Raw genomic sequence first — 20,853 nt, 5'->3', positions numbered from 1 at the left:
CTTGCTCTTCCCTCTGAGCAGTCGTGCCTCTCATAATTTCCTCATTAGATACATTCTTGATTCCTGATAAATGATCCACAGAACTCACCATTATCTTCACCCCCAAACACATTGCTCTGGCTTCATAGTCATTAGTCATCCTGTTGTAAACATGGTGTGAACTGCAAGATGTAATATTTATTTTTGTATGGCTTGGTTTAAATTGCACTGTTAACTAATGCCTCTCACTGGAGTATCAAATTTAGTTCAAAAATGAGTTTCACCTGAGTTTGATGAGCTTTGCCAAGTTCATCAAGTTCATGAGCTATAATTTAGCACTTTAAAGAGTGGAGAGAACAGGGTCAGAATTAGTCAATCCATCAGTAATAATTTGTACTCACAGTGATCAGGCGCGTGGAGGAGCTGGGAGTCCAGCACTGCTTTATACTAGCAAGGGTTGAAACCCAGCACTAATGAATTTTTAAAATATGTTGTTCATTTTAATTTGAATAGGCCGAAAGGCTTCCTGTGAAGACTGAGAGGGAAATAGCAATATAAAGTTAATACATTAGAAAAAAACACTTTCATTCTGCAGACCTGACTATAAAGGACAAATTCCTTCCTGACCATCTTCTTTCCCAAAACAGCAATCAACTACCACGGGTGCCCTTAACTCAGGGGTTGTGGATAGGATCAGAGGCTCATGCTCACCCTATCCTTCCCAGATTGCTAAATGGGATGCTGTAGTTGTGGGGAGGATCCCAGCTAGACAGGTGGGAGAGACTGAAAACAACTGCTCTACTTCTTGGCTCTAAAAACGTTTTTTATTCTGCGTTTAATAACCCCCACGATGGTCTTTGCAGATCACAGTTTGAAAACTGCTGGAAGGCAATTGGAAGGTGAGATAACCCGACCTATTCACCAGTGCCACTACTCCTTTCCAATTTCCTGCACAATCTATTTTGTTGTGCTTCTGTACAGTTAAACAGTTACCACACTCCACTCCAAAGGTAGCTGCATTTTAGTGTTAGGTGAAATGAGCCCGATATTTATGAGTTTTACATAAGATTCCAGGAGACTGGCTTGTCTGGAGTGCTACCAACCAAGCACTATACTGCTTTCCATGACAGCTATTTTCTGAAGGGGAACAGTGGCAAAAAGGGAAGGGTTATTCATTAATTGTGGAAAAAATGGCACAAACTATATAATAAACTTCCTGAAGATGAAAAGAGCATAGAACAGAAAACCTGCTACTGCCAGTGGAAGGAATTAGATGAGTTGCTGTAAGGTGGACAGAGAGTAGACAGTGACATTCAAACACAAATATTAACAGAAGCTGCAATATGGAGAGCAAAGTTGGAAAGAATGTTGGATGTTACCATATATCTGGCTTCAGAGGTTTAGCATTCCAAGAAGATGATAATCTGATGGTTTATCAACATAAATGCAACTTTATTTGAACTCTTGAGTTACAAGCTCATTATGACAGCATAACTCATGACTAATATCAAACGGAAGCAGATAGAGGGTAGAAGTTAGAACAATGCCATAATCCACTGTAGAGGTCATTGGCTTCTGAAGGCTGTTACAGCAAATTGAAACATGCTTTTCCTATTCCCTCTCAAGCTGAAAATTCTTCTCTCAGTTGCTGGGCTTCTTATTTATGACAACTTGTTGATCAAAGTAAGAAATGTGGGAGAAAAAGATGTAAAATGTCATATATGTTACATCAGGTACTTGGATAGGCAGGCTTTCTCAAATTACAAACTGTACATTTTGGTTCTTGTTTCCAGGGTAGCGTCTAGGCTAAGCATCAGTACTTGTGCCACCTATACACTGAGCAGAGACACTGACAACAGCACACACTACAGAATATGGTTCTGCTTCAATTTCCACATTTTCCTCCAAAGTACAGTGCTCTGAACCCTCAAAAGCAGCTGAGATGTCTGCTTAACGTTTGGGTCACCTTTTCATCACTAAAGCTGGCAGAAATGTAAGAGGAGAAATAGCGAAATTTGAGCTCTCACACATCTGCTGTCCTGGCCATCCTCTTAATTTGATTTGTGGAGTTTCTTGGACAGTGAATGACAAACAATGACCACATTAAAAACCATGGGATGCACACTGTCGGTACAAAATTTAGTCATTGAGTGGACGCTTGTGATACTGCTGTCTGAAACACGCACAGTGAAAGTTTCCAGTACAGCAGCTCATTCATGCCATAGTATCTCTTTTCTGTATATTATTTATTCTTTTGGCTATAATAGGCTACTTTATACTGTATTAAGATACTAGTAACATAAACAGATACAATGCTTCTATATGCCAGAATATAAAGTGTATACAGAATACACTTAAAAAAATAGTTCAGCTGTGTGTGCAAATCAGGAAATTGTGCATGTAAAAAGTAATAATTAACCATTGCACATGCAAATACCCATTAGTATGTACAACTGGAGATACACCACAAATTAGGCGTTCAAATGCACATATAAATCCCCACCTAATTTGTTTAGAAATCATTTTTATAATATAAACAATAAGTTGTAAACCATAGTTAAAATCTATAAAATAAATACTTTTTGAATTCCAAATGTTTAAAGATAACATATGCATATTTGGAAATAATAATTCTGTTCCTTATTATTTTACTGTACTATTCTTTGGAATTTCGTAGCTAAAATTTGTACCACATGAGTACTGAGATTTTTTCTTTACTCACCTGTCTATATTTAAAAATAGTTTAAAAAACAAGTTCTGAAGGCCTGAAGGAAGGAACCAATAAGTTACTCCAGGTCTATGCTGGTGTAACTCCTCTGAAATCAATGTGTTTTATAAAAAATATCGAATTACTATGGGGACAAATTTTGCTCTGTTTCACAGATGTAAATCTGGAATAAATACTTTGAAATCTTTGTAATCAATTTAGATGGGGCTACTATAAGGTGGGTGCATAACTGGCTGGATAACCATATTCAGAGAGTAGTTATTAATGGCTCTCAATCCTGCTGGAAAGGTATAACAAGTGGGGTTCCACAGGGGTCTGTTTTGGGATCGGCTCTGTTCAATATCTTCATCAATGACTTAGATGTTGGCATAGAAAGTACGCTTATTAAGTTTGCAGATGATACTAAACTGGGAGGGATTGCAACTGCTTTGGAAGACAGGGGCAAAATTCAAAATGATCTGGACAAATTGGAGAAATGGTCTGATGTAAACCGGATGAAGTTCAATAAAGACAAATGCAAAGTGCTCCACTTAGGAAGGAACAATCAGTTTCACACATACAGAATGGGAAGAGACTGTCTAGGAAGGAGTATGGCAGAAAGAGATCTAGGGGTCATAGTGGACCACAAGCTAAATATGAGTCAACAGTGTGATACTGTTGCAAAAAAAGCAAACGTGATTCTGGGATGCATTAACAGGTGTGTTGTAAACAAGACACGAGAAGTCATTCTTCCACTCTACTCTGCGCTGGTTAGACCTCAACTGGAGTATTGTGTCCAGTTCTGGGCACCGCATTTCAAGAAAGATGTGGAGAAACTGGAGAGGGTCCAGAGAAGAGCAACAAGAATGAAGAAAGATCTTGAGAACATGACCTATGAAGGAAGGCTGAAAGAATTGGGTTTGTTTAGTTTGGAAAAGAGAAGACTGAGAGGGGACATGATAGCAGTTTTCAGGTATCTAAAAGGGTGTCATCAGGAGGAGGGAGAAAACTTGTTCACCTTAGCCTCTAATGATAGAACAAGAAGCAATGGGCTTAAACTGCAGCAAGGGAGATTTAGGTTGGACATTAGGAAAAAGTTCCTAACTGTCAGGGTAGTTAAACACTGGAATAAATTGCCTAGGGAGGTTGTGGAATCTCCATCTCTGGAGATATTTAAGAGTAGGTTAGATAAATGTCTATCCGGGATGGTCTAGACAGTATTTGGTCCTGCCATGAGGGCAGGGGACTGGGCTCGATGACCTCTTGAGGTCCCTTCCAGTCCTAGAGTCTATGAATCTATGAAAAGCAGGCAACAGTTGTAGGAATCAGTGGAGTTGCTCTGAATGTATACTACAGTAAGTGAAGGCAGAATCTAAGGTTGAGCTCCCTGTGAAGTAATAAATTGGGACTCAACTCTGTAAAGCTGAAGATTCGGTGTATGGCCTTCATGTTTCTGTCTCAAGCTCTTATCCATTGAAACTGTGGTGAGAGAATAAATAACGGGCCTAGAACTGGTGTGCTTTTAGAGAGACGGGAACAATGTGTGGTGGCTTCCTGTTAAATCAGAAGAGATGTTTTGCACAAATGATTTGCAGTAATGGGATATTTTTCTCTTTACATTGTAAATGACATTAACATTTCTTTATCAAACAAATCCATTCATTTTAAAATACCATGCCCTTTCCACAGCTTAGAAAAGAAGTTTGCAGTAGGTCTGAAAGCCTGGTATTATTGTTCAGGAAAAATAATCTGATTTTTTGAGTGCTTGAGTTAAAACATTATCATTTGTCTTCCATTTCCTCTTTTGGAGCAAAGGTTAAAAATGCAATTATAATCATTGCGAGTAAATTACCTTTACCAGTACTGGTGTGCGCTGGGAGATATTTTTGTTTGTGATATATTATTATGTTCCTGATTAGAAATGAGCCATCATTAAATAAGACTACAGAAAAATAATATCCATACTTTCCAGCTCAACTGGATTTCAAGAGCAAAAGCACAGCCATTGTTTTCACAGGTTCCAGTTGCACCTGAAAAAGGAAGCTCAGCCCCCTGAAAATGGACACAGGACAATGCATTTGTGAAAGTCTTTATGCACTCAGGTCAGACTTCCACACATAAAGGCCTTGCCTACTCCAGAAAACATAGGTGCTGGAACTAAAGGTCCTGGGGATGCTGCAGCACCCCCTGGCTTGAAGTGGCTTCCATTATATACAGGGTTTACAGTTTGGTTCAATGGCTTTCAGCACCCCCACTATAAAAACTGTTCCAGCACCCCTGCTAGCAAGTTTCTTAGTTGTAACTCAACACCCTTCAGTGCAGCTTCACTGGTGGAGCAATGGCAGAAGTTGCAGGGTAGTTCAGGTATGGGTATTTTTACCATTGTGCCATCTAACCCTACTCTGATTAGTTAGATATTTATACATAGAAACTTCCAAATACACAAATGAACACTCTGCTAGGATCAGCCTAATCTGTATATATTTAGGAACATGGTATAAATATTTACAGAAAAATTCAGCTTATTATGACTTTGTTTGCTAAGTAGAGCAACCTCTTCCTTTAGTTATGCTTAGGAGAAGCATTTTAGGTTAAAGATGACCTACAAAGGGGGAAAGTCTGTTTTTTGTCCTTTTAGTTCTTTTTTAATTATATGTTTTTTTAAAAAAGCCTGACAGTTTAAAACATTTTGTCTGCTTGTATTTTACCCAGGTCTTGTCAGTTTCGAAAAACTCACTTGCTAAAGAACTCATAGACTCATAGACTCATAGGTCAGAAGGGACCAACGTGATCATCTAGTCTGACCTCCTGCACAAGGCAGGCCACATAACCCTACCCATCCACTTTTATACAACCCCTAATCCAGGACTGAGTTATTGAAATCCTCAAAACTGGTTTGAAAACCTCAAACTGCAGAGAATCCACCAGCAAGCGACCCATGCCCCACGCTGCAGAGGAAGGCGAAAAACCTCCAGGGCCCCTGCCAATCCGCCCTGGAGGAAAATTCCTTCCCGACCCCAAATATGGCGATCAGCTAAACCCTGAGCATGTGGGCAAGACTCACCAGCCAGCACCCAAGAAGGAAATCTCTGCAGTAACTCAGTTCTCATCCCATCCAACATCTTCCCACAGACCATTGAGCAGACTTATCTGGTGATAATCCAAGATCAATTCCCCAAATTAAACTATCCTATCATAACATCCCCTCCATATACTTATCAAGCTTAGTCTTGAAGCCAGATAAGTCTTTTGCCCCCACTACTTCCCTCGGAAGGCTGTTCCAAAACTTCACTCCCCTAATGGTTAGAAACCTTTGTCTAATTTCAAGTCTAAACTTCCTAATATCCAGTTTGTACCCATTTGTCCTCGTGCCTACATTAGAACTAAACTTAAATAATTCCTCTCCCTCCCTAACGTTAACGCCCCTGATATATTTATATAGAGCAAGCATATACCCCTGCAGCCTTCTTTTGGCCAGGCTAAACAAGCCAAGCTCCTTGAGTCTCCTTTCATAAGGCAGGTTTTCCATTCCTCAGATCATCCTAGTAGCCCATCTCTGGACCTGTTCCAGTTTGAATTCATCCTTCTTGAACATGGGACACCAGAACTGCACACAATATTCCAGGTGGGGTCTCACCAGTGCCGTATATAACGGTTTTAACACCTCCTTATCCATGCTGGAAATACCTCGCCTAATGCATCCTACAATCGCATTTGCTTTTTTAACAGCCGTATCACATTGGCGGCTCATAGTCATCCTGCTATCGACCAGTACCCCAAGGTCCTTCTCCTCCTCCGTCGCTTCCAACTGATGCGTCCCCAACGTATATCTAAAATTCTTATTATTAATCCCTAAGTGCATGACCTTGCACTTTTCAGTATTGTATTTCATCCTATTACTCTTACTCCAGTTTACAAGGTGGTCCAGATCTTCCTGAATAGTATCCCTGTCCTTCTCCGTGTTAGCAATACCCCCCAACTTTGTGTCATCTGCAAACTTTATTAGCACCTTCCCGCTCTTTGTGCCAAGGTCAGTAATAAAAAGGTTAAATAAGATCGGTCCCAAAACCGATCCTTGAGGGACTCCACTAGTCACCTCCTTCCAGCCTGACAGTTCACCCTTCAATACGACCCTCTGGAGTCTCCCCTTTAACCAGTTCCTTATCCACCTTACAAATTTAATATTCATCCCCATCTTTTCCAATTTAACTAACAGTTCCCCATGCGGAACCGTGTCAAACGCCTTACTGAAATCGAGGTAAATTAGATCTACCGCATTTCCTTTATCTAAGTAATCCATCACCTTCTCAAAGAAGGAGGTCAGATTGGTTTGGCACGATCTACCTTTAGTAAATCCATGTTGCAATTCATCCCAATTACCATTGACCTCTATGTCCTTGACTAATTTCTCCATTAAAATTTTTTCCAAGACCTTACATACTACAGACGTCAAGCTAACAGGCCTATAATTACCCGGATCACTTTTATTCCCTTTCTTAAAAATAGGGACTACATTAGCAATCCTCCAGTCGTATGGCACAACCCCCGAGTTTATCGATTGCTTAAAAATTCTCGCTAACGGGCTCGCAATTTCACACGCCAGTTCCTTTAGTATCCTCGGATGAAGATTGTCCGGGCCCTCCGATTTTGTCCCATCAAGCTGTTCAAGTTTGGCCTCTACCTCAGTTGCAGTAATATCCACCTCCATATCCACATTCCCACTTATCATCCCTCCATCATCGCTAAACTCCTCACTAGTCTTATTAAAAACTGAGGCAAAGTACTTATTTAGATATTGGGCCATGCCTAGGTTGTCCTTAACCTCCATTCCATCCTCAGTGTATAGCGGCCCCACTTCTTCTTTCTTTGTTTTCTTCTTATTTATGTGGCTGTAGAACCTTTTACTGTTGGTTTTGATTCCCTTTGCAAGGTCCAGTTCAATGCGGCTTTTAGCCTTCCTCACTTTATCCCTACATGTTCTGACCTCACCAAGGTAGCTTCCTTTGCTAATCCCGCCTTTCTTCCACTCCCTGTAAGCTTTCTGCTTTCTCCTAATCCCCTCTCTGAGTTGCTTGCTCATCCAGCTTGGCCTACAACTCCTGCCCATGGTTTTTTTCCCCTTTCTTGGGATGCAGGCTTCCGACAATTTATGCAGCTGCGACTTAAAGTAATTCCAGGCCTCCTCCGCATTTAAATCCGCAAGTTCCTCTGTCCAATCCACTTCCCTAACTAATTTCCTTAACTCTCTAAAGTTAGCCCTCGAGAAATCGAAAACCCTAATCCGAGATCTACATTTGTTTATCCTTCCATCTAGTTTGAACTGAATCAGCTCATGATCACTCGAACCAAGGTTATCCCCTACCACCATTTATTCTACGAGGTCCTCACTGCTCACGAAAACCAAATCTAAAATGGCATCCCCTCTCGTAGGTACTTCAACTACTTGATGAAGAAATCCATCCGCTATCACATCCAGAAAAATCTGACCCCTATTATTCTTGCAAGCACTCGTCCTCCAGTCTATATCCGGGAAGTTGAAGTCTCCCATAATCACACATTTCCCCTTTGTGTTTACTTCATTAAAGACATTAAAGAGGTCTCTATCCATATCCAAATCAGATCCCGGCGGTCTATAGCACACCCCAAGCACTATCTCAGGGGAAGCTCTAGTTGCTTTTTTACCCAGTGTGATTTTTGCCCAGACAGACTCTGTCTTATCCATTCCATCGCTTCTTATTTCATTACAGTTAATCTCAACATTGATGTACAAGGCTACTCCACCACCTTTGCCTTTCTTTCTGTCTTTTCTAAACAGCACATAGCCTTCAATACCTGTACTCCAGTCATGAGTACTATTCCACCAAGTTTCTGTTATCCCTATAATATCCGGTTTCACTTCCTGCACCAGTAGCTCCAGTTCCTCCATCTTGTTACCTAGGCTCCTCGCATTAGTGTACAGACATTTTAATTTTTGGCGTTTAGTGTCAATGACATTCTTTCCCCCGTCGTGCACAGACCTTCTACCACCAGCATCACGCGTTAATCTGGTTTCTACTCCACTATTCCTCCTTGGATCAATACTTTGGTCCACAAGGGTATCCCTTCTCGAGTTGTTTACTTCCCTCTCCAGGTTATATTCCGGCCGGCGTGGAGATCTCCTGAACATCTCCCAACCATCTCCCCCAACTTCCTAGTTTAAAGCTCTCTTGATGAGGTCGGCGAGCCTCCATCCTAGAATTCTATTTCCTTCCTTACTTAGATGAAGTTCATCCTGAGCGAACAGTTGTCTGTCCGTAAACGCTTCCCAATGACTGTACATCCCAAAGCCCTTCTTGTAACACCAATGCCTGAGCCATCTGTTGATCGCCATAATCTTGTCACTCCTTCGTCGCCCTGCCCTAGGAACCGGCAGAATCCCACTGAAGATCACCTGAGCCTCGATTTCTTTGAGCGTCTTCCCCAGTCTGGCATAATCCTCCTTGATACAGTCCAGGGAGTAACTAGCCGTATCATTCGTTCCCACATGAAGGACAATGAACGGATTCTTTCCCGCTCCCGCTAGGATCCTATTCAGTCTCAGGTCCACATCCTGTATCTTAGCCCCTGGCAGACAGCACACCCTTCTGTTCTCCCGATCAGGTCTAGTTACAGGCCTGTCTATTCTTCTCAGTAAAGAGTCTCCAATCACGTAGACTTGCCTTTTCCTGGCAACAGTGTGATTCTCTGGTCTATCCCTCACACCAGCTGGCCGCAAGTCCTCTCGATTTGTATTCACCCTTACAATCCTCCTAGGGCTCATACTTGATGCCGCCTCCATTGACTCCTCCCTTCCTTCTGCAGGACTAGCTGCTCATCTCTTTTTCCTTGCCCTCTCTCTTTCAGCAGCCTGCTGTGCTCCATCTTCATTTTCCAACTCAGCAAACCTGTTCCTGAGTTCTATTTCTCCATCGCTGGCCCATCTTTTCCTCTGCCTGGTTCTCCTAGTCACATGCTTCCACCGTCCACTTTCCTCACCCAGCAGCCCCTCCTCAGAGCTCTTTGGTCCTGCTTCTATCCGCTCGTCTGAGCTTATCCCCTGCGCCTCATCATGTCTGTGTTCCATCATCTGCTCAAACCCCCTTCTAAACTCAGCCAGAGTTTCCACCTGCATCTCCAGTCCTCTTATCTTTTCTTCCAGCAGCTCTATCAGGCGGCACTTCATGCAGACATAACTCCTTTCAGGTGCCCCCTCCAGGACCATGTACATGCCACAGCTACTGCATCCGGTCATTCTCAGCATGTCTCTACCTGCTGCCTCTGTCTCCATCATGCCGTTCCACCTCTGTGCCTGGCAGTCCACGCCTCGCGCTATACCACAGGGCACCAACGAGCACTGGACCCCTGCCCCTTCCCTTGTCTGGCTTCCTGGTTTCTCTGCCTTGGTCTCCCCTGTGAACTCCCACTGGAACTCCCCTGTTAGCAGCTCCGTTCGCTGGCTCCTGTGCCGCTGAAGCTGTCTGTGCCGCTGCCTGAGTGCCTGGCTCCTTATATAGGACCCCTAATCAGGTAAGCCCCGCCCCCAACTCAGGGCTCAGCCTCGCTCCCAGCACACAGCCCCTAGCAGCCTGCACACACACTCACTCACACACACACAAACCCCACAGTACAATCCACAAACTACAAACTACAAAAACCTCTCCTCCGACAGAATTCCCACTGGAACTCCCCTGTTAGCAGCTCTGTTCGCTGGCTCCTGTGCCGCTGCCAGAGTGCCTGGCTCCTTATATAGGACCCCTAATCAGGTAAGCCCCGCCCCCAACTCAGGGCTCAGCCTCGCTCCCAGCACACAGCCCCTAGCAGCCTGCTCACACACTCACTCACACAAACTCCACAATACAATCCACAAACTACAAACTACAAAAACCTGCTCCTCCGACAGAACTCCCACTGGAACTCCCCTGTTAGCAGCTCTGTTCGCTGGCTCCTGTGCCGCTGCAGCTGTCTGTGATAGGGTTATCATAGACATATAGGACTGGAAGGGACCTTGAGAGGCCATGTAGACCAGCCTCCTGTGCTGAGGCAGGATGGACTTCACCTAGCCTATCCCTGACAGGTGTTGTCTAACGTGTTCTTGAAAACCACCAGTGATGGTGATTCCTCAACATCCCCTAGAAGCCTCTTCCAGCTTTTAATTACTCTTATAGTTAGAATGTTCTTTCTAATATGTAACCTAAATCTCCCTTATCACAGATTAAGCCTATAACTTTTTGTCTTATCTTCTGTGGACACGGAGAACAATTAATCACTGTCCTCTTTACAACAGTGCTAAATATATTTGAAGGCTATCAGGTCCCCCCTCAGTCTTCTTTTCTCAGCAGTAAACATTTCCATTTTTAAAAAAAACTTTCCAGGTTTTCTAGATTTGTATGATTTTTGTTGCTTTCTTCAGGACTTTCTTCATTTTGTCCACATCTTTCTCAAAATGTAGTTCCCCAAACTGGATGCAATACTCTATCTGAGGCCTCACCAGTGCTGAATACACATGAAGGGGACAATTAACTCTCATGTCTTCGATATGACACTCCTGTTAATACATCCTATAATTATATTAGCCTATTGCATTACATTTTTGACTCTCATTTAATTTGTGATTCACTATAACCCCTAGATCCTTGCCTACAGTCCTACTGTCTTGCTGGTTATTGCCCATTTTACATCTGTGCATCTGATTTTTAACTTCCTAAGTGTAGTGCTTTGCACTTATCTTTATTGCAATTCATCTTGTTGATTTCAGGCCAGTTCTCCAATTAGTCAAGAAAATTCCAAGGGCTGAGAGAGTGCCCATCCTTTATAGTCCTCCAGTAAAACCAGGAAAGACCAAATTTGAAATTCCTGATATTTCTGATGTGGAAAACAAGCAGAAAACAAATACCTCTCAGCTGCCATACCCACAGCCACACCAACATAAAAATACTGTCACTGTTTTTCCTTTATATATCAGGAAAAAAAAACAAAATAAAAGGGCACAAAACCATTTTTTGTCTTTTACAGGCCATTTTTAAATGGGAACAAAAATTTAACAGACTCCCAAGGCTCTCTGCCCAACTTTCTGCAAGCACATGCCCCTCTGCTGGGAACTGGAGTTTATCACAGGCTGAGGGAGAAGCTTTTCCTCGGAGCCCCTTACCAAAATATCAACAACAAATGGCTGATTTGCTCATGCATCTCCAAATATCACAACTGCTGTTATATCAAATGGGCAAAGCGGCTGTCTCTGAGGTACCCAGGGTCCAAATCATTTTAGGCTTTGTATGTAAAAAACAACTCCTTAAATTGGAAACCAGTTGGCAGCAGTACCGGTCTTGGAGCACAGCATAATGGGCTTTGTGGGGAAGTGCCACTTAATAAGTGGGCTGCCCATTTCTGAATAGTCTTAAAGTGCGGCTCCATGTAGAATTCACCGCAACAGTCTAATCTCAAAGTGACCAAAACATGAATAATGGTAGCAAGGTCCACATCTGAAAGAAAAGATTGAAACCTTGTTACTAAGCACAGATGGGAAAAAAACAGTCTTGGCAGCCTATATATAAATATGCTCTTTCTGTGTTAACAAAATATCTTCCCATATAAACATATGGTATAAATATAACATTTGCTTGGTCTAACTTCCTACAACTCCATCTCCTCTGTCATGTTTTTCTTTCTTCAGTGCTTCTCAGCTGGTCACAAAGCCATTGCAGGCCATGCTCACAGTTGGTGAGCATGGCCTACAACCCCACTCAATCAACTGAACAGAAACAAACATTTGACTTTGGTGCATTTGCATCCATTTATATCTGGGTTGAATTTTTCCCCCATCTCCTTCCTTGTTTATGCTTTTCTGTAATGGAAACTTAATGTACAGTTTACATCAAGTTCAAACCAACCAAAAACTTAGTGACCAGATGTCCCGATTTTTCTTATATAAGCTCCTATTACCCCCCAACCCTCTGTCCTGATTTTTCACATTTGCTGTCTGGTCACCCTACAAATACTACACATGTGAACATAGAAACTCATTCTTGATTGTGTTGAAAACCCTCCCATCGCACATCCAAAATGAACACAACATTTTCCTTTTCTTATTTGATCCTTCTGCACATGTGCATTTTCCCCATTGGTAATTTTGGTTTCCCACATAACAGCCAGGGTATAAGTGTAAATGCTAAAGAAACCCAATCTCTTTTTGATTACTGGTTTTCCCCTTTGCTTTCTTCTCTTCACACTTTCATTTTAAAAAATGAATCCTATTAGTTTAAATCAAGTTAGCAAAGGCATATATCACCATCGTTATATGAGAGATTAAAGTTCAATAGCACTATTGACATTTTACAAGCATTACTCTTGTGTTTACCAAAAGTGATTTCACATATTTGCTTATGAACAGTTCCTCTTCACATTAGCCATCTGGCAGAATGTCTACACCACTGCCTCCCAACCTCCAGCAATCTCTAGCACCATGTCGGAAGTTTTCTTATGCTTTACACTCTTAAATCCAGTTTCCTCCAAAATCTAATGCACTTTTACACAAATTTCCCCCCAAAGTCTTAATCCAATTAATCTATGTTGCATTAATTTTCAGCAGTTCCACTCACTCTTCTCAAAATAAAGGATGAATCTACATTTTAATTGGATATTGGTGAAGAACTGTCAATAAAACCCTTTAATCCCCTTCCCTCAGCTCTGATTCTCACTCTCACTCTCATCTTCTGCTTTCCCTGAAAGGAATAAACTCAGCAGCCTGACTTTGTTTAAGAGGTGTTGGACATAGTCATTTTGGATAGCTTTACAGAAATGTTTAATCATCATATAAATTAATATCTTACATATGAAAGGTTCTTATTGTTTCAGTCACAATCAGATATTGAGAATGCAGAGATAAGATGCCCTAGTTCATCCATCAAGACAAGTGATTATTAAACTTGTTTGTTGTTATACTCTTTGTGTTCAATCATAGAATATCAGGATTGGAAGGGATCTCATCTAGTCCAACTCCCTTCTCAAAGCAAGACCAACCCACAGACAGACTTTTGCACCAGATCCCTATATGGCCCCCTCAAGGATTGAATTCACAACCCCAGCTTTAGCAGGCCAATGCTCAAACCACTGAATTATCCCTCTCTCAATAAAATGACTAGCATTAAAATGTACACAATTTGGTGCCTTTAAAAGAACTGTCCTAATTCCATTCCATTTAGACTATAGAGGTAAACAGGAAGAGAGGTAAATAATTGCGATCTGATCATCCTCTGGCCAGATTACCTTATTTGGTGCAAAAATAATCTCCAATTTAAAACAGTTTTCCCTATAAAGGTCCATGATAAATCCCTGACTGAATTATTGTGCTGCTAATTTGGGAATTTTCCTAGGTGCATACCTGTAGATATTTGAGATACATAGTCAGTTTTATCAAGCAACAATATCCCCTACATACTGTTATGGTCATAGGTCCATGCACCCCAGGTTAGGTAATGAAGAGAGTCTGAGATGAGGCTATTATACAAAAAAAGAAAATTTAGTTTACTTAAATTGTGGAGCTTTTGAGAGCAGAGCCTGTCTTTTCATTATACGTATGCAGTGCCTACTACAATGGGGCTGCACTCCTAGTTGGGTCCTCTAGACAGTATTGTAATACAAATAATAAGTAATAACAATAATTTAATTGGCACAGTTTCTAATCATACAAGAAACATAAGCACACAACCCAGGGCTTTACAGAATAATCATGAGGCTTCAGAGCAGCAGAGACAGTGTTAGCACTATATTCCTGAACTGCTATCAGCTGCTTTCTACATTCCAGTTCAAACAGCTAATGCTCAGAGAAAATTCCATCAGCAGGAAGGATTGAAGCCTTAAATGAACACCTAAGCAAATGTGTTCACATTCATCACAATATTCATAATGTCATGACAAAACAGGCAATGTCTGATTGGCTGACAAGTCTTTCCCCTTTAACCCTTGAAAGATAATGTGATCTCCTGGCATTTCATAACTATACAACATGTAGAATACATTGTAATGTTATGCTGGTGGCTGAGTGAAAAACTCGTTGAAATTGGGGGGCATAACTACTACCCTTAATTCAGGATAAATGTAAAAAGCAATTAATGCCCTTTATAAAGAGATAGCTGAAACAATAGGAAGCACCACCCAAAGTGCAGGCCACATACAGGATTCTGAGTTATGTGGGCATAGTTTCAATGGGAACCGTGGGTGGTGGGTGAACACCCCCTTCAGGGAGGCTAGCCCCCGGCGTGCCCCTTCTGCCCAAGGCCTTCCCTTACTCCCCTTTCTCCCCTCCTCACCCAGCAGAACCCCGAGCGCTCCCCTTACCTGCAGCTGGAGGAGCCTCAGCCAAACTGCGCAGACCCACTGGCCCAAGCTGAGCCCCCGCTGGTTTTGTGGAGAGGGGGATCCTGGTCCATTGGGCAGAGCATGGGCAGGGACATGGCTTGGGTTAGGGGATGCTTAGCCTTCCCTGGCTTATGACATCCACTGCCCATGATGGGGACTGGATACTGTTGGATATGCTGTGTATGTGTGTGAGAAAAGCAGCAAAAATACCATGGAAGGATACAGAGAAGGCGGCAAGGAAGCACCAGAAACACTTGTAGCTTGATATTGAAAAAAAAAAAGAAGGAGATGTAGCTTTTGGGCAGAGTGCTGCCTGGAAAGGGACTTGGAACTATGAGCAAATACACTGTCTCTTGCTGTTTGATTCCTACTAGGTTCTGGGAAACATAACTTTGTGTGCATTCTTTGCAAATAAACAGAATTGCCTCAACAAAATACTTGACTGCATAATTAATTTCCCCATCTAATGGAAACAACCCTCAAAGCCACGAATATTGGCTAATGGCTGAAGCCCAAAAGGTCCAGTAGACCATCTAGCCATGTATTGGCTGAAGTCTAACAAACAAAATATAAACTTAGTTGCCTGTAGAATAGATGCTTGTGGATGTGAAGTTCATTGTTTCAAGTCCCAGGAGCAGTAGCACAATGTCTGAGTTGGAACTCTATAGTTGTATATGCATTAGCCTACAATTGCATACCAACATCACTGGCTAAATCTGCTTTCTACTTTTGCCTAATAATTCTCACAGTGACTTTTGGGCATTCCTTTTTCTGACACTTGCACTTTAGCTAGGTTTCAGCTATCACCTAAGTACACCATTTTTGCTGCAATCAGGTGTGTGTATGTGCAAGATGATCTAACAGATCTTTTTCATCTCTTATTTTTATGATATCACTTTAAAATGTCAGATCTGCTCTTGCTGCTTTTTGTCTTTGTCATGTAAAATGGTTTTTTTTATTTTAAATTTCCTTGTATCACTTCTCTGAAAATCTCAGTGGGAAGTCCAAGCTGAGTTCTGATACATTAGGCTGTCCCCAAACAGCAGTTCAAAAGTTCCTCCAGCTGTTTAATTTCAATAAGCTTCACCAAGAAGAGGCCCACTCAAAAGCTGCATCAGTTTCACCCATTTAGGGAGGCTAGCCCCCAGCCCTGCCTCTTCCACCCAAGGCCTCCTCCTGCTCCCGTTTCCCCCCTCCTCACCCAGTGGAACCCCAAGCATCCCCCCAGAGCACATCAGTTAATTCTCTGACATAGATCAGATAGCCCTGCAACAACATGTCAGATACAGCTGATATCTCTGATGACAGTATTAGTTCTTGAAAGCACTTCTAAATGTATCAATCTGAAGGTGGTTTTTTATACTGGTCTGAGCAGGTATTCTAGGAGCTGACACTGAATGGGAGGAAAAGAAGAATGTTTTGCATACATACTGAATACCATGCACAAGAATGACATTAAGGTTTGCAATAAAAACAAAAACATTCTTGAATTTTCTTACTAGTATAGAGGAAAGAGAAAAGGTTAAAGCATTAAGCTTTGAATGACATGGCCATATGGATAATGATGACTTCCCAACTTGCTGAATAATGATACTGAAAGTAGAGAACACCCATCACCCACTGTTCATTGCAACAAGGAGACAGAGAGAGCAAGGGGAAACAAAGCTTCTGATTAGAAACTTCTGCAATACAAAGAGTAAAATGGTGATCAGTTATCCAGGCCTGAGATGAGAGTATCTGACACTTATGGCCTCTAGTCCATATCAGAGCTCATAAAGAGAAAGTGATCAGAAATAAATGTGACAAATTTTAAAAAAGTATGCCATATACGCTGTTTAAAAAACGTATTCAAGTGACAAATGCTACAGTGCACCGCACAAAGAAGGGATCTCATGGCTATTTAATATCTGTTCATGGACTGACAAATTCAGATAATTTCTGGATTTCTGAGTATGAATCAAGGAGTCATCACTTTCCAGGTTCTGAATTATGTTTTCAGTCCTGCAGGGCCGCTCGGGGGGGAGGGCGGGGGGCAAGTGGGGTAATTTGCCCCAGGCCTCAAGCTCTGCAGGGGCCCCCAAGAGAATGGCTGAGGCTCCTGCCTCAGCCCAACCCGACCCCGTCTCCGTCCCTCTCCGGGAGCCTCAGCGCATCCAGCGCTGTCCCTGAACAGATGCAGCCTGACTCCGGTGGGGCCTGAGCTCCGCCCTGCTCAGAACCGTGTGGTAAGGGGGCGGGCTGTGAGCTCCAGGCTGAGTGGAGGAAGCTCACAGCCCTGCCCCCTTACCACTTGGCTCGAAGCGGGACGGAGCTCAAGCCCCACCAGAGCCAGGCTGCAGCACTGTTCGGGGACGGCCCTGGATGCAGCGCGCTGAGGCTCCGGGTGAAGGAGGAGCCGGGGGTAAGAAGCTGGGGCCGGGGGGTTTGCTAAGGGGCAGGGAGTATCGGGGACAGTCAGGGCACAGGGAGGGGGCAGAGGTTGGGGAGGGCAGTCAGAGGACAGGGAATGGGGGGGTTCTGATAGTCTGTCAGGACTCGGAGGGGGGATGGATAGGGGTTAGGGCAGTCAGGGGACAGGGAGCAGGGGTGGGGTCCCGGGGTGGTGGTGTGGGTGTTGCTGGGGGGATGGTGAGGGGATAAGGAGCAGGATGGGTTAGGGATTCTGAGGGGGGCTGTCAGGGGGCAGGAAGTGGGTGGGGGTCAGGTAGGGGACAGGGCCAGGCTGTTTGGGAGGCACAGCCTTCCCTACCCTGAAGCTCATTCAGCACTTTGAGGCTTCCAGAAGAGCCAAGCTGTTAGCTTTTCCATTAGGACTACCATCCCTTTCACTTCTCAAATGCCAAGTTGTAGTCTATAATTAATTTCAGTGCCATAGGGAGATTCATGCCAGGGGAGGGTAGCTTCATTTAAAATTAGCCACTGAGGGAGGGATCACATGAGAAGAGCAATATCCTTCCCAACCCTACAAAGGGAGACACCCCCCCCCCCTTTCCTACATTCCCTGAAGCTCCAGAGGGGTTAATTCAGTGGTTCTCAAACTTTCGTCCTGGTGACCCCTTTCACATAGCAAATCTCTGAGTGCGACTCCCACCACCTTATACATTGAAAACACTTTTTTATATATTTAACACTATTATAAATGCTGGAGGCAAAGCAAAGTTTGAGGTGGAGGCTGACAGCTCGTGACCCCCAGTAATAGCCTCGTGACCCCCTGAGGGGTCCTGACCCCCCCAGTTTGAGAACCCCTGGGTTAATTTAATTTTAGCACCCTGTGTCCATTCACATGCATGTGCTATTTTGAACATTTCAATTTTCACAACATAGGCTCATCCCAGATTCTGGACCAAGCTCAAATGCTCAGTTTGTGGAGTATGTACATACGCTATACTAAAGACAAACCCACAGTAACCGTCTCCAGTTTGTGAGGGACCCTGTGGAGCCAGTCTCTAGGAAACAGATAAATGCATGGAGGTTAAGTCCATTAATGGCTATTAGCCAGGATGGGTAAGGAATGGTGTCCCTAGCCTCTGTTTGTCAGAGAGTGGAGATGGATGGCAGGAGAGAGATCACTTGACCATTACCTCTTAGGTTCACTCCCTCCGGGGCACTTGGCTTTGGCCATTGTCGGTAGACAGGATACTGGGCTGGATGGACCTTTAGTTTGACCCAGTATGGCTGTTCGTATAAATGAACCCAAAGTTATGGAGACAGATATGAGTCAAGGAAGCCAGCAGAGTATCAGAAACCTGGAAAAATCTCTGACTGGATGGGCTCAGGCGTTTGGTCACAAGCTGAGGTGGTTCAAAAGTTTTGGATTTTTTTTAAGCAGAATTTTTTTTATTGTTTTTTTAACAGTCAAACACAGCAAGCAGCAAATATTTGGCCACACACTTCTGAAACTCCAAACCATATTCAGGTTTTGGCAGACTAATTTCAGCTTTTCAATTTAAAAAAACCACAACAAATTTTGAAGGCAAGCAGACATTGTCCATGATTTTTTTCTGCTTTTTAAAACCCCCTAGTTTTCGAACCAAAAAAAGTTTTGATGGAAAATATTTGTCCAACCCTTTTAATGAGCTTTAGTGCCTTTTAGCTGATTCTGAGAACCAGTGATACCTTGTAAAGAAGTTTTCTCAAAACTAGGTTTGTGCTGAGATGCTGAAAGTTTATTTTTCCCAGGGCCACCCGTGAGGGGAAGCAAGTGGGGCAATTTGCCCTGGGCCCCGCAGGGGTCCCCACAAGAATATAGTATTGCAATTTTTTTTTCTGGTAGGGACCTCTGAAACTGCTTTGCCCCAGGCCCCCTGAATCCTCTGGGCGGCCCTGCAGTCCTGTGGTAGTTTCTTTTCTCCCTTTCCTTCCTTTCCCTCCCCCATACGTCTTCTGCTTTTGCTGAAATGGACATTATAGTTATTTAATGAGAGAGGCTGTATAGTCTTTCAGCTCTCAGAATCTGTTTCCACTTTTCTTTCTGGTGTCCCCAGTCATTGTCACTTAAGGGATTTTTTTCTGAAGTTGCTGCTATAGTTGCTTTCCAAAGAAGAAAAGAACAGGGATCAGAAGTTCCAGTCCAAACAATAATTATAAACTAAACTTCTTTTACTTAGTTTGGTCCATAATTGCAAACAATCACCTACCTATCTATAGTTGCAGATTTCTACAATGGCATTATGGGTAAGAACACAAAAATGGCCATACTGGGTCAGACTAATGGTCCATGTAGCCCAATATCCTCTTTCTGACAGTGGACATTGCCAGATTCTTGAGGGCGAATCAACAGAACATGGCAGTTTTAAGTGATCCATCCTGGGTTGTCCAATCCCATCTTCTAGCAGTCAGAAGTTTAGGGACACACAAAGCATGGGGTTCAGTCCCTGACCACCTCAGCTAACTGCTGTTAATGGATGTATTCTCCATGATTTATCTAATTTTATTTTGAACCCAGTTATGCTTCTGGTCTTCACAACATCCCCTAGTAACAAGTTCTAGAGGTTGACTGGGCATTGGGTAAAGAAGTACTTCCTTATGTTTTGTTTTAAACCTGCTGCCTGTTAATTTTTTGGGTTATCCATAGTTCTTGTGTTATGTTAAGAGGTAAATGATACTTCCCTATTCACTTTCTCCAGACCATACATGATTTTATAGACCTTAATCATGTCCCTGATTAGATGTCTCTTTTCTAAGATGAACTGTCCAAGTTTAATCTCTCCTCATATGGAAATTGTTCCATAACCTGAATAATTTTGTTGCCCTTTTGTGTACTTTTTCTATTCCTAATCTATCTTTTCTAAGAGGGGGCAACCAGAACTACACACAGTATCAAGATATGAGCCTATGATGGAGTTATGTAGTGGCATTACATTTTCTGTTTTATTATCTATCCTTTTCCTAATGGCTCCTAACATTCTGTTACCATATTTGACTGCTGCTGCTCATTCAGCAGATGTTTTCAGCGGACTATCCACAATGATACCAAGATCTTCCTTGAGTAGTAACAGCTAACGTAGAACTGATCGCTTTTATATATATAGTTGGCATTATGTTTTCCAGTATGCATTATTTTGCAGTAACAACACTGAATTTTATCTACCATTTAGTTGCACAATCACCCAGTTTTGTGAGATCCCTTTGTAACTCTTCACAGTCTACTTTGGATTTAACTATCTGAAGTAATTTTGTACCGTCTGCAAACTTTCCCATCTCACTGTTCACCCCTTTTTCCAGATCATTTATGAACATGTCAAACAGCACTGGTTCCTGTACAGATCCCTGGAGAATGTTGTTATTTACCTCTC

Source organism: Gopherus flavomarginatus, chromosome 2 (assembly GCF_025201925.1).
Source record: "Gopherus flavomarginatus isolate rGopFla2 chromosome 2, rGopFla2.mat.asm, whole genome shotgun sequence".
Taxonomy (NCBI): Eukaryota; Metazoa; Chordata; order Testudines; family Testudinidae; genus Gopherus; species Gopherus flavomarginatus.
The sequence above is the reverse complement of the archived record's forward strand: the minus strand, read 5'-3'. Positions refer to the sequence as shown.